At 51.1% G+C, this 12,868-nt stretch overlaps 1 long non-coding RNA gene across 1 annotated transcript; it reads right to left on the reverse strand.

Moving 5' to 3' along the window:
* Positions 1-12,114: 12,114 nt before the first annotated feature.
* Positions 12,115-12,812, reverse strand: LOC103586570. Its single transcript, XR_550158.1, has 2 exons — positions 12,670-12,812; positions 12,115-12,264 (listed from the first exon to the last, which is right to left on the reverse strand). It is a non-coding gene; the product is annotated as an uncharacterized LOC103586570 (long non-coding RNA).
* Positions 12,813-12,868: the final 56 nt, after the last annotated feature.

Below are 12,868 nucleotides of genomic sequence, written 5' to 3' on the forward strand. Positions count from 1 at the left end.
GTGAGGAGCGAACCGTGCTGCTTCCTGTCCCGGGGCTCTCGGCTTGTCGGTTTCTGCAGCATGACGCGGCCTCTCCTGACCAGTCGGGTTGCATCAGACATCTCGCACCTTTGAAGGCGTGCGGCATGCTGACTCCTGATGGATCAGAGAATAATCTCTTCTGCTCCCACTCCGGGATCTCCCTGAAAGGCTGTGTCTGAGGGCCACTTGCTTTTTCTGGCATTTGAGGCAACACAAGCGAGGCCGTCCAGGTCCCCACCCTGGACTCTGCAAAGCAGTGGCTGCCTGTTACACGTAGGACCCAGTCTCCCTCCTTGTCACATGCAGCCCAAGGCCTCCAGGATCCGGCTGCTGTCAACCCCTGGCCCTCCCCCCTGCTCCTCATGCTCCCTGCGGCCACTGCCTCCTTCTTCCCATGCTCGATGCTCGATGCTCGATGCTCGATGCTCGATGCCCGATGCTCGATGCTCGGCATGACCCGCCGGCTCCCGCCTCGGGGCTTCTGCGCCTGCCGTGCTCTTCCCTCAAGGCTGACTCGTCAGTTCCCAGATGTCAGCTCCAAGGTCACCCCCTCCCAGGTCTTCACTGACCGACCACCCTACTTTGCTTTTCAGTCTCTGACCCACTCTACTCCATTTTTGGTTTATTTTCTTTATTTGTGAAATTCGTGTTTACTTGTTTCTCTGTCACTCTTCCCACTAGAAAGTCAGCTGTGTGGGAGCAGGGACCTTGTTTGGCTTCTTCACTGCTATGTCCCCAGTAATGACATGTCGTGGGCTCTCAATAAAGGCTTGTTAAATGACCAAATAATCTTGGCCTTGGAATGGCTCCTGGGCTGAACCCTCTGTGGCCCACAAGTCCCGTGACCCTACTTCTGAACCAAAGTTGTGCTGACAACAAGTACATCTGGGACCTACAGAGAGAAGGACACCCTTTCTTCTTTACTGCCTCATGTCCCTCAGGGGATGTTGCAGTGGGGCTGGGCCCTGGCACCGGTGTGGCACCCCAAACCCACAGCGCTGCTGGGCCTGTCTTGGCTGGTTAATCAATTCTGGGCTACCGAAGGGGCTGGGGGACTTGGATTGGTCAGGGTATTTTGGTTTGCAGGCAACAGAAACCCAGCTCCAACTGGCTCACATTGCTGTGGAGCTCATAGGATTTGGGCAATTGCTACAGGAAGCAGGACCTTGGGGCTGGAACTGGAGACTCGGTGCCTTTTGATCACCCTCTCCCTTTAGGACCATCTCTGCTTCTGCTTGACTTTATCTTCCGGCCTTATCATCTCCTTTCACAGACCAGCCTCCTCCTCTTGCAGCAGGACATGGCTCCTTCCTTTCAGTAGAAAGTGCCCCCCAAAATCCCAGGGGGATCTCTGACTGGCCATGCTTGGGTCATGTGCCACCTGTTGGACCAATCACAGTTGCTGGGGATTTAGTCATATTTTCATTGAGTAAATGGCCATGGTGGGGCAGAACACTGAGAGTGACATCACCACCAGAGCCACATGGAGGGGGACAGTGCTGTTTCTAAACGGAAGGATGCTGTGTGGTCAGAGACAAGATGTCCCACCACAGAGCTCTGGTGCTGGCTGAATCTCAGAGGGTAAAAAATCCCATGGTGACACCAACCCTGGGAGCTCAGTCAGCCACAGGGAAGGGAAGAGTGGGGGCGGAAGGATGCTGTGTGGTCAGAGACAAGATGTCCCACCACAGAGCTCTGGTGCTGGCTGAATCTCAGAGGGTAAGAAATCCCATGGTGACACCAACCCTGGGAGCTCAGTCAGCCACAGGGAAGGGAAGAGTGGGGGAAGGAAGGAGATCCTCCCGTTGAGATTAAGATCAGCATTTTCTTCTTTCCTGTGTGGGCCTGGTTTTGCCATCCTAGAGTGGCAACGTGGTGTCACGCGGCCCTGCCTGGAACGGTAGTTATCCCACAGAAGTGAGATGGTACATACTGTGTGCATTCTGTTGGAGCATTGTGGCATATTAAAGATTCTAAGAAGTCCTACAATAAAGATCTCCATTTAATTTAGCTTTTCCCTAATCTATTTGACTGCAGAACTCTTTTTAGTTTTTAAAATATTCTGTGGAATTCCCTGTGAGAACTGCTGCCGTGGAGACAGAGCACTAAAATCAGAAGTCCTGTGTCAAGTCGTGCTCTACTGCTTACGGGTTGTGTGACTTCTCCGAGCCTCAGTTTCCCCATTTGTAAAGTGGGTGATAATACCAGCCTCCATAAGATTGTTTTTTTTTTTTTTTTTTATAAAGATGACCGGTAAGGGGATCTTAACCCTTGACTTGGTGTCGTCAGCACCACGCTCAGCCATTGAGCAAACCGGCCATCCCTATATGGGATCCGAACCTGGGGCCTTGGTGTTATCAGCACCACACTCTCCCGAGTGAGCCACGGGCCGGCCCCATAAGATTGTTTAAGTGTGGAATGAGAACAGGTCTTTGTAAGAATATTTTAAGCTGCGGAGTCCTGTATGGATACCTGAAAATTATAATTGGTTTAACCTGGAAAATAACATATGCCCTGTTTACCTTGCATGGTAGGTTACACTCTCTCATCAGGATTAGGAGGATGACAAAGGGAAAGGAAGTGACCAATTCAGGAGTGGCAGAGCTGGTGACTCATTAGAGAAGGGTGCAGAGACAAGGAGAAACTCCAGCAGCAATGCCATGGAGAATGGAGACCTGGGGCCAGCAGATCAGAGGTGACGTTGGTGAGGCCTGTGGGGAGGACGGTGCAGATGAGCAGTCACTATGTCACTGGTCCTTCTCGCCACTTCCAAACAGACAGCAATGCTGGTGCCCCCCAGGCTTTCCTGTCCCACCTGGAGGACTCTGCCTGGGACAGAGGTGGGTCTAACAGTTTGCTAGGGCTGCTGTAACAAAGTACTACAGACTGGGGCTTAAACAACAGAAATGTATTGTCTAACACTTCTGGAGGCTGGAAGTCCAAAATCAAGGTGTCGCAGGGTTGGTTCCTTTTGAGGCCTCTCTCCTTGGCTTGAGGATGGCTGACTTTGTTCTATCTCTTCCCATGTGTCTGTGTCCTGATCGCCTCTTCTTAAAAGGACACCAGTCATGTTGGATTAGGGCCCACCCTAATGATCTCATTTTAACTTAATTACCTCTTTAAAGATCGTATCTCCAAACAAGGTCACATTCTGAGGTACTGGGGGTTAGGACGTCAACATACACATTTGGGGAGGGGACACAATTCAACTCAGAACAGTGGGCATTCTCCCCAATAAGCATCCCCCTCCACCTCCCCAACCCAGCTCCTTGGTTGAAAGCACGGGGCTTGTGGCCTGCCGGAAGAGAAAGAGAGCCCCTAATTGTGTTAATTGCCACAATTCCAGATCCGCAATTAATATGCCATGGGAACAAAGAGCAAACGCATTAACAACACATAATTGGACTTTAAACTTCACCCTTGGCAGAGCTGTATGACTGAGCTCCGCTGTTTATGCTCCTTTTCAAATTAGCAAAGATGAACAAATTAAGATCCGTTTCCCCTTCACCCTGCTCAAAGGGGAGCTGTGGGGTAACCTCGGGGATGAGGGGTGCATGGTGGGCCACCCTGGTTAGATCCCATCCTGAGCCAGGCACCCAGGCCTGGCCTTTGGGGCTGTGGGCAAGATGAAAGCCTCAAAGGGCCTGTCCACTTCCGGCTGCAGGAGTGAGGTAGCCAGCCCTTTCCACCAGCCCTGACACTGTGGCAACCTGACTGGGTCCTTGGCAGACACCGGGTGCAGGGAGGCAGAGACTTGGCTGATTGGGGCATGGGTGCTTTGTTCTCTGCAGTGTGGCATGACTCACACACAGGTGGGGACTATTTGGGGCCCTGGGGCAGGTTTGGGTCAGATTTAGAGACTTGGTGCTTCATGCTGCGACCTGTCCTCCATCCCTGGAACGGTGGTCAGGTCCAGGGGCAGATGGCCAACTGCTAAAGAGGGGTAGCAGACCCCCCTCGGAGACACAGATCTATGCCCTGTTCCTTCTTCCTTCTGCTCCTTCCAGCCGCGGGCCTGACTCCTTCGTATCTGCACAGCCCCAGTGACGGGTGACTTGGAGACTGGCCTGCCCATGCCTGTCTCCTTCTGCTGGAAGGCGTCCTGCTCAGGCCCAGAGGCTGGCATGCGCTTTAGTCCTGACACGCAGCCTCCCCTGCCATCACTGGTGCCAGGCAGAGCCTCCCCCACCTCCCACCATATGTCAGGGCTCTTTGCCCTTGGCCTCTGCATCTGCCTCTTCCTTAAGCTCCCTGGCCTTGCTGCAGCAGACCAGGATGGACTGAGCCTGCAGCCTGCTGTTCTGGAGGTCTTACCTGGCTGGCCCTCTGCTACAGCTCCTAGCTGGGCCTGTGCTGCCAGGGGGCCCGCCTTCTCCTCTCTCCTTCCGGCCACTAGGTCGTCCCTGCCTCCTGGGCCTGGGTGGAGGGCGAGGGGCCCGCCTTGCTTCGTGCAGTTTGCCTCCCTGCCTTTCCCAGGTCCCTCTGGGCCTCCTCCCCGGCTCCTGCTAAGTCAGCCGCAGTGAGGCTCATTGAGAATTCTCGGAGCCTTATCCGCTGGCATCAGGGGAGAAGACTGTCTTCCTCACACAAGCTGCCTTCTCATTTGCATCCCCTAAATCAATGCCCTCAGATGATCAAAGCCCCAGCACTGCAACTTCAATGAGGCCAGCTGAGCGAGCAGGGGGTGGGGGAGAGGGGCAAGGAGGCAGGAACTGCCCTCCCTTCCTGCTGCCCCTCGAGTCCCACAGGGAACTGGAAACCAGAGGCCCTTGGGAGTCACTGGCGGCGGGGTGTACACAGAGGAGCAGAAGCAGAGAAGTCCCTCCCTGGCTAAGCATTCCCTTCCCCGGCCTTTCCTGGAGGCTAGACAGGGAACGAGGCGGTGCCAGGCCCTATCAACAAAGATATGGGCCCCAGTGAAGATGCCCGGGGCCTGGGTCAGGGCCATGGTTGTGGGGGGACTCTGGGGGAAGGCACCTGGCTCTCTCCCTGGCAGAGATCCAAGGACTCAGTCCTCAAGGACTCTTAAAGAACCAGCAGGGTTTGGCCAGATAGAGAGAGGAGGAGGGCCAGTCACTCCCGCCCTGCCCATGCCCTGGGCTGTGGGATGACCAACCACGGTCCTAGGGGGAGTGACAGTCAGCATTTATAGAGCACTCAACACACAGTGCCGGGTGCTCCCATGCAGCATGACACTGAATCCACACAACCTCCCCATGAAGCACGTGTCATTGTTATCTCCATTTCATAGACGAGGACACAGAGGAGAGGCCATGGAGCTAGGAAGTGACAGAGTCAGGGTTAAATGAGAGAAGGCCCAAGAAGGGTTGATAACCTGAAAGGGCTGCAGTCAAGTGAGGAGGCATGTCTGCACGTGTGTGAGGGCGTGATCCGGCCTGGGATGATCTGGACAGGCCCGTCCTTACACAGAGGGGACTTCCTGGCACGGCTCCACCACAGTGTCTTAGCTCAATCCGACCACCCACCATGACATAAGCTCTTGGAGCTGGAGGGGGCTACTGCACAGGATGGATATAAGCCAAGTGTACCTCAGTTCCCCTCTGGCTTTTCATGACCTTGCAGAAACTTTCACCATCAGAGCAGTAATGTCATAAGAGCTTCAGGGTAATGGCCTGACAGATATAGGCTCAAGCCCTGGCTTTACCACTTAGCTGTGTGATTCTGGGCAGAACACAACTTCTCTGAGCCCAGCATCCTCCCCTGTAAAAGAAGGATGATAATTGTTTTCATTGCATGGCATTGCTGCCAGTGTGAAATCAGATAACTTGCGGATAGAGCTGGCCCACAGCAAAACTGTGTGAGCTGGGCCTGTTATTTCTTGATCTCTTGGGGGGTGATTAAGCCCTGCTACACAGATGAGGAGGGAGAAAAAAGAGCTATCTCCAAGCAACTAAATGAGCTGGAGGCTGGAGAGGGCCAGAAATTCTGAAGTCTGGCTCTTTATTTTTACTGGAGTTGATTGGCCCAGGGAGCTTCAAGACCTAAGAAAAAGCACACACACAAAAAACTAGAGAAACCTCACGTAAGGCCTGGCTCTGCCACTTCTAACCTGGATGGTCTTGGCAAGTCACCTGGCTCCCCATCAGTTAAATGGGGATGAATGAAAACCTCTTCCAGGGAGCTTATTGTGAGGCTCAAATGCACATACATGCCCTTTGAAAAAGGGAGAGTATTAAACAAATGCAAACTCTAAAGTACTGCATGAAAGTAGTTATTATAACTTAGACTTTTCAAAGTACATTTATTTGCACATATCATCACCATCATCACCGTCATCATGATCATGGTGAGCGCAGTTACCACTAACTGAGCATCTACTACGGGGCCACATACCGAGCTAAACCCTTTGTATGCATGCTCTCATTCAGTCCTCACAATATCTAAATGCGGTATTGTGATGGTCATGATGCCCATTTGACAGATGAGGAAACTGAAGCTCAGAGTAATTAGATTGTCTGGTCTTTTCTGCTAATCACTGGAGCCCAGGTCTGCCTGAATCATACCATGTGAGTAAGGCATTCCTCCTATTTTTTTAAACCACTTTACCCTACAACCTCTCCTCAATTCTAAGTGTTATGGAGCCACAGATAGAACTAGGGCCTCCTGACTCTAAGTTTGGTGCCATTTCCATCGTGCCTGAACAGTGGCTGTGTTTCCTCTGCAGTGTTGGGGAAGCTGTGCTGCTTTCTGCCCTAGCCTTTCCCTTCTCTCTTGCTCCTGCCTGGAAACCCAGCCTAGTCCTCTTCCACCTGGGAGTTATGTATGGACAGGGCACATTGCGTTCAGCTTGTGTGTCCTCAGAGGGTAGTAGGGACCACGTTTGCTCATATGTGTGTGCTGCATAGTGCACTGGGGTGTCTAAGTCATGCTGCAGGATAAAATCACCACCCTTTCCCCTCCACTACACACACAGGTGAGTGGCTCTTGTACCTTCCTCAGCTGCCCATCTGCAGAGATGAGGGAAATATGCTGTATGTTACCTTTGGTTGTGTGGTGGGAGGGAGTATAAGTAGGAAACCCCAATCCTTGTCCCACCACTGAGGCTGCAGAAGTGGGAAGGTGAGGTTTTCCTTCTCTGGAAATTTTCATCAGCCTGCGATAGTTATGCTTTATGCATGGAAATTCTCTTAGATCCTTTGCAAATGGAAAGCCATAGCAAGCATTAGAAAGAGGCTGAAGGGCCGGCCCCGTGGCTCACTCGGGAGAGTGCGGTGCTGACAACACCAAGGCCACGGGTTCCGATCCTATATAGGGATGGTCGGTTTGCTCACTGGGTGAGCATGGTGCTGACAACACAAAGTCAAGGGTTAAGATCCCCTTACCGGTCATCTTTTTAAAAAAAAAAAAAAAAAAAAAAAAGAAAGAGGCTGAAACAAGCCCACAGGCTCAATGCCCCTTCCTAAGTCAGGGTTTCTGCCACTGACAGAATAGCTTAAAGCTCCAAGCCATGAACAATCACAAATAATAGTAATAGCAATGCTTTTTAACCCTTGCTTCTACGGACAGGCACTGCGCTCTCTGCTTTGTGCATGTCGGCTCATTTGTTCCCCACCAGCACAGTGAGGAGGCGCTGAGTTATCTCCATTTGACTGATGGAGATACTGAGATTGGAGAGGTTAAGGACCTTACTCAACGCTGTGGAGGTAGAAAGTAGTACAAATGGCAAAAACAATACAAAAAGTCTCACTGCAGCATTCTTTGTAAAAGTAAAATCCTGGAAATAACTCATCAACAGGGAAGAAATATTCCTCAATAGGGAACTGATTAAATAAACCCTGGTATGTCCACACAAGGGAGTACTATGCAGCTATGTAAAATAATGAAGATTATATCTGAATACGACGATGGAATGATCTCTAGGACATCTTCTTAAGTAAAAAAAGCAAGATGTAGAACATAAGGTGTAATACACTGTCTTTTATCTAAGAAAGGGGAAAGAAATATATACAAATGTATTCTTGTATTAAAAAAACACCCAGGCGGGCCGGCCCGTGGCTCACTCAGGAGAGTGTGGTGCTGATAACACCAAGGCCACGGGTTCGGATCCCATATACGGATGGCCGGTTCGCTCACTGGGAGAGCGTGGTGCTGACAACACCAAGTCAAGGGTTAAGATCCCCTTACCGGTCATCTTTAAAAAACAAAACAAAACAAAACAAAACAAAAAAACACCAAGGCCAAGGGTTCAGATCCCTGTACTGGCCAGCCACCCAAAAAGTAACCCCCCCATGAATATGCTAATTATCCTGATATGATCATCAGACACTGTATACATGTATTGAAATATAACTCTGTACCCACAAACATATATAGTCAATATGTTTGAATTTAAAAACACACACACACACAATGGAAAGATAGGCCCCAAATAGACAAAACGGTAACAAAAAAGAGAAGGAGGAAAGGAAGAAAAGACAGGACTGGAACAAGACTTCTCTGAACACTTTGCTTTCTAGATATGACTTTGGAACCAAGTAAATATTTAATATAACTATAAAACAAAATTAAATAGAAATTTTACAGAAGGAAGGAAGTGAATAGTAATGAGTTTGAACCCAAGTCTGCCCAACCAGAGTCCTTTCTCCTAAGCACATCATTTTGCCTCTCATTAATTACCCCATCTAACAGCAATGAAGTGACCTGGCCAGGCCACCAGAAGGCAGAGATAGGGCCAGACCCCACACCTTTAGGGGCTCCAGGTGGACCTGGTGGTGGTTCTGGGGGCTGTGCCTTTAGTACTTTCAGGAGTTTGTAATCGGCTGCTTTTATCACGATTCTCATACTTTCTCCCGCTGCAGCCCTGGAGGGGGTTTGTTCCCGAGCATGTTATTAGGAGATTGACTATAATAACTGCTTACCTGCCTCCAACTCCATTCCACCAACGCTTGCCAAGCGCGCACTGTCCAAAACGGTAATAACACGCCCACCTGAGAACGGCTCCACATCCCTGGCACAGAGCTTTCCTGCCTGTGATCACATTTCATATGCGCAGCAACTCTGGACCTGGGAATGAGTGTCCCCAGGGAGGAGGAACCCAAGGCGTGATGCCTCCCACGGCCCTGTACAGCTGCAGGGTGGCAAAGCCAGGGCGTGAAGGCCCACCTTCCGACTGTGTGGAGTAGGCTGGCTCCAAGCTGTGGGATCCTAGGCAGGGCTTTTTTGGGTATCCCTGGAATAATTTTACACAGGGACTAAGGCACCGTTTTGAGCTCAAGACAGACATAAAATTCAATCCCAGGAGTCCTACTTTCTAGCAATGTGCTGTTCAGCAAATCTGACATTTTTCTCATCTGTAAAATAGGAACAATAAAAGTACCTTCTGTAAAGGGTTGTTGGAGGCATAAATGATATGTTATTTCAGGGCTGGCCCGTGGCTCACTCGGGAGAGTGTGGTGCTAATAACACCAAGGCCACGGGCTTGGATCCCTATATAGGGATGGCCGGTTTGCTCACTGGGTGAGTATGGTGCTGACAACACCAAGTCGAGGGTTAAGATCCCCTTACCGGTCATCTTCCTTTTTTTTTTTTTTTTTTAAATGATATGTCATTTACATGTAAGGAGCTTAGTACTGAGACTGTTATTAGTGAAAGTCATTTCAGAAGGTGCAGCCTCTTGGAAAATCTTGGGTCCTCTCCACCTACAGCCTCAGATGGGTTGACCATACATTCAAAAGTTCAACTCTTTCTTGACCAGCGAACAAAGCCACATCCTTATCCTCAAGCCTATGTTCCCTGATAAGGAAGGGCCTGGGCGCCATAGCTCATTTCCCACTGCTCCAGGGCCCTTGACCCTGCCACTTTGTCAGCGGTGGCTCAGCTCAGGCCACGCCCTGTCTCTGCTAACCATGACATGCATCCACATCAATCCTCATCTCAGGGCCATTTTGAGGATTAACTAATCCATCATGGGAGAGACCCTTGAAAGGTACGAATATGGCCAAGGTTATTGTCAGGCAGAGCAAAAACCGAGTGTACTGGTTTCCCTTGCTTCCAAGATTCTCCAGCTGCGCTTTACAGCTGGACTAACCCTCATGTCGGCAAAATTGCAGCGTGTGCAGGTTGCCCTGAGCTCACCAGCTGTCTGTCTGCCCCACCTGCCGCTGGACCTTTTTGATCTTATCTCTTTGTTTCTTTAAGGGACAGCGAGGGTAAGAAGATAAAGGGATCAGGATTCCAGACACTGAGGAGCTTTTGTGTTTTTTTTTTTTTTCAAAAGATGACCGGTAAGGGGATCTTAACCCTCGACTTGGTGTTGTCAGCACCACGCTCACCCAGTGAGCGAACCGGCCATCCCTATATGGGATCCGAACCCGTGGCCTTGGTGTTATCAGCACCGCACTCTACCGAGTGAGCCACGGGCCGGCCCTTGTTTGTGTTTTTAATAGAACTGAATACAGTACATTAAATTTTCCCTCTTAGCATTGACCTGTTGATGCAAAACATAGTTCTGAAATACCTTTCCAATTTTTTTTTCCTTCCTTTTTTTGTCTTTTTTCCTGACCGGTAACGGGATCGCAACCCTCAGTGTTGCACCCGCACCGCGCTCAGCCAGTGAGCGGGAACTGGTCTCCACATGGGATCCGAACCCTTGGCGGGAGCGCCACCGCGCTCTCAAGCGGTGTACTTTCCAGTGCGCCACCGGGCCGGCCCAATACCTTTCCAATTTTATGTTTTGTAAATCTGGAAGGTCCCTGGAAACCTACAGGGTACACTTTTTACTCTCTGAGGTGTGAGCTCCATAATAAAAAAAATCCTAACACAGCAATTCATTTAGTTCATCACTGAGTATTTACTGAATACCTACTATGTGTTCAGCAGTATACTAGAAGCTCACAAGGCTAAGACCCCTGAGGAAAAAAAGAGAAACTACCATATATTTAGACACACTGTACACTAGGCTCTGTGAGGCCCATTAATCATATCGTCTCATTCAAATCTCACACTCTAGAAGTAGGTTCTGTATTGTTATTCCATTTTGCTGGTGAGGAAAGAGACTCAGAAACTTCCATACTTGTCCAAGGTCATTTGCAGTAACGGGAGCCAGAATTGCAGTGCAGTCCTGTATGACTGTACCATCTGGGTCCTTCCCACTAGAATACAGTAGGGAGGAGAGAAGGACACAGATGGCTCAGTGAGTCGAGAGCACAAAGCAGCAGATTATAAAGCCTGGAGTGTACGGTGAGAGCAGGTGGGGACTTAGGAGGGAGGGACTGACAGGAGGACTTCCTGAAGGAGGCAGCCCAGAGGCTTGCTGTAAGGACCCGAGGCTCAGGGCAGGGGAGGGGGAGGATGTACCATGTCATGTTGGCCCTGGGCAGGAATGAATCTGAGTGTGGCAGACAGTGTGCCCTGAGGTCAGCTGGGTGTGGCCCGAGGCTGAGTGGTGGGAAGCCCAGCAGAGGCACCTGGACCTGATGGGCTGTAGCAGGGAGCCACTCACTGAGTTTTAGAGCCAGGGAGGGACAGAAGCAACAGCAATGCCCACCCTAGGAGAGGACAACCCCAAGCCTTGGCTGGAAGGGGTAGTGAGGCATGGCCTGGAGATGGCAGGGGCTAGGCAGGTGCCTTGGGAGGAGCCCAGCCAAGGGGAGTCTAGTCTTCCTCAACTCAGGGAAGGGGATGGCAAGGGAAGGAGAGATGCTATAGAGATGGAATCTTCCGGCTTTGATGGAGGATGCTTGTGTGGAACAATGGATAGGGAGGAGCACATTCGATCACAGATCGCTTTTGAAACTCCCCTCGGTCACATCACACGTCTATTCACAGCTGTTCAAGGTCTTCCTGTTGCCGGTAGGATCTAGTCCAAATCCCTCAACCTGTCCTGGTGAGGCCTCACAATCTGGCCTCGGTGTTACATAAGGCTGTGCTGTGACCAACTGAGCTAACCAGTCAGCCCAATCTGGCCTCAATCTACCATTCTGGGCTCCTTGCCCACTACGCTCCACCCAACTGCAGTGCTGCCCACCCTCCTCCACCTCACCCCCAACTGGCCTCCCCATAGCCCACCGGCAGCAGGACCCTTTCTGAAAACATGGCCCTAGACATCCAAGGATAGCTCCTCCAGCATGCACAGCCTTGAATAATTAACGCTTTATTGTTATTTAACTTTTGGTGTTGGTGTCTCCCTAATGTGACCATCTTGTCCTTGAGGGCTGATTCTTCTTTTCCACTAATTGTCTCAACTGGGGAAGTCATTTAGCCTTTCTGACTTAGTTTCTTCATCTGCAAAATAGAGCCAACAATGTCATGTCATAAGGTACAGTGCCTGGCACACAGGCGTTTCAATTCTTTTCTTTGGGGTGGGGGTCTCAGGTGTCCAGCTGAGAGAAGATGGGGGCCCCAGGATGCAAGGAAAGGGGGAGGACCCGGAAGATCTTGTAGGGATCCACGGGAACCCTTCACCCACTCGGACTGCCGCATTTCTGAGTCCTCTGGCATCACTCTAAGATCACTTAGAAGGAGCACGCACATAAGACGCCTTTAAGAAGCCACAAAAGGATTTCTTCAGTAAATTCAGGACGGGCTTCTTGGGGGCAGGTCCCCACCCCCAGCACCCAGTCCCGGGCTGGGAACAGCGCGGCACGTGCTGCGCGGCCCTGGCCTGTTTCCCAAGCGCGTTTCGCTGACCTCGTCTCCTTGAGGACGTTTCACGACGCTGCGAGCTCCCTCCCGTCACCTGCTCTCAGCAGAAGGGGACCCCGAGGTTCTGAGAGGCGACGTGACTCGCCCGCAGTGACAGAGCGCTAGCGCTCGGGGGGTCCGGACTGCGCGGTCCCGCCGGGATCTGCACCCCTCGGGGTGGGGATGTGGGAAGCACAGGTCCTTC

Source organism: Galeopterus variegatus, unplaced genomic scaffold, assembly GCF_000696425.1.
Source record: "Galeopterus variegatus unplaced genomic scaffold, G_variegatus-3.0.2 Scaffold353, whole genome shotgun sequence".
Classification (NCBI taxonomy): domain Eukaryota; kingdom Metazoa; phylum Chordata; class Mammalia; order Dermoptera; family Cynocephalidae; genus Galeopterus; species Galeopterus variegatus.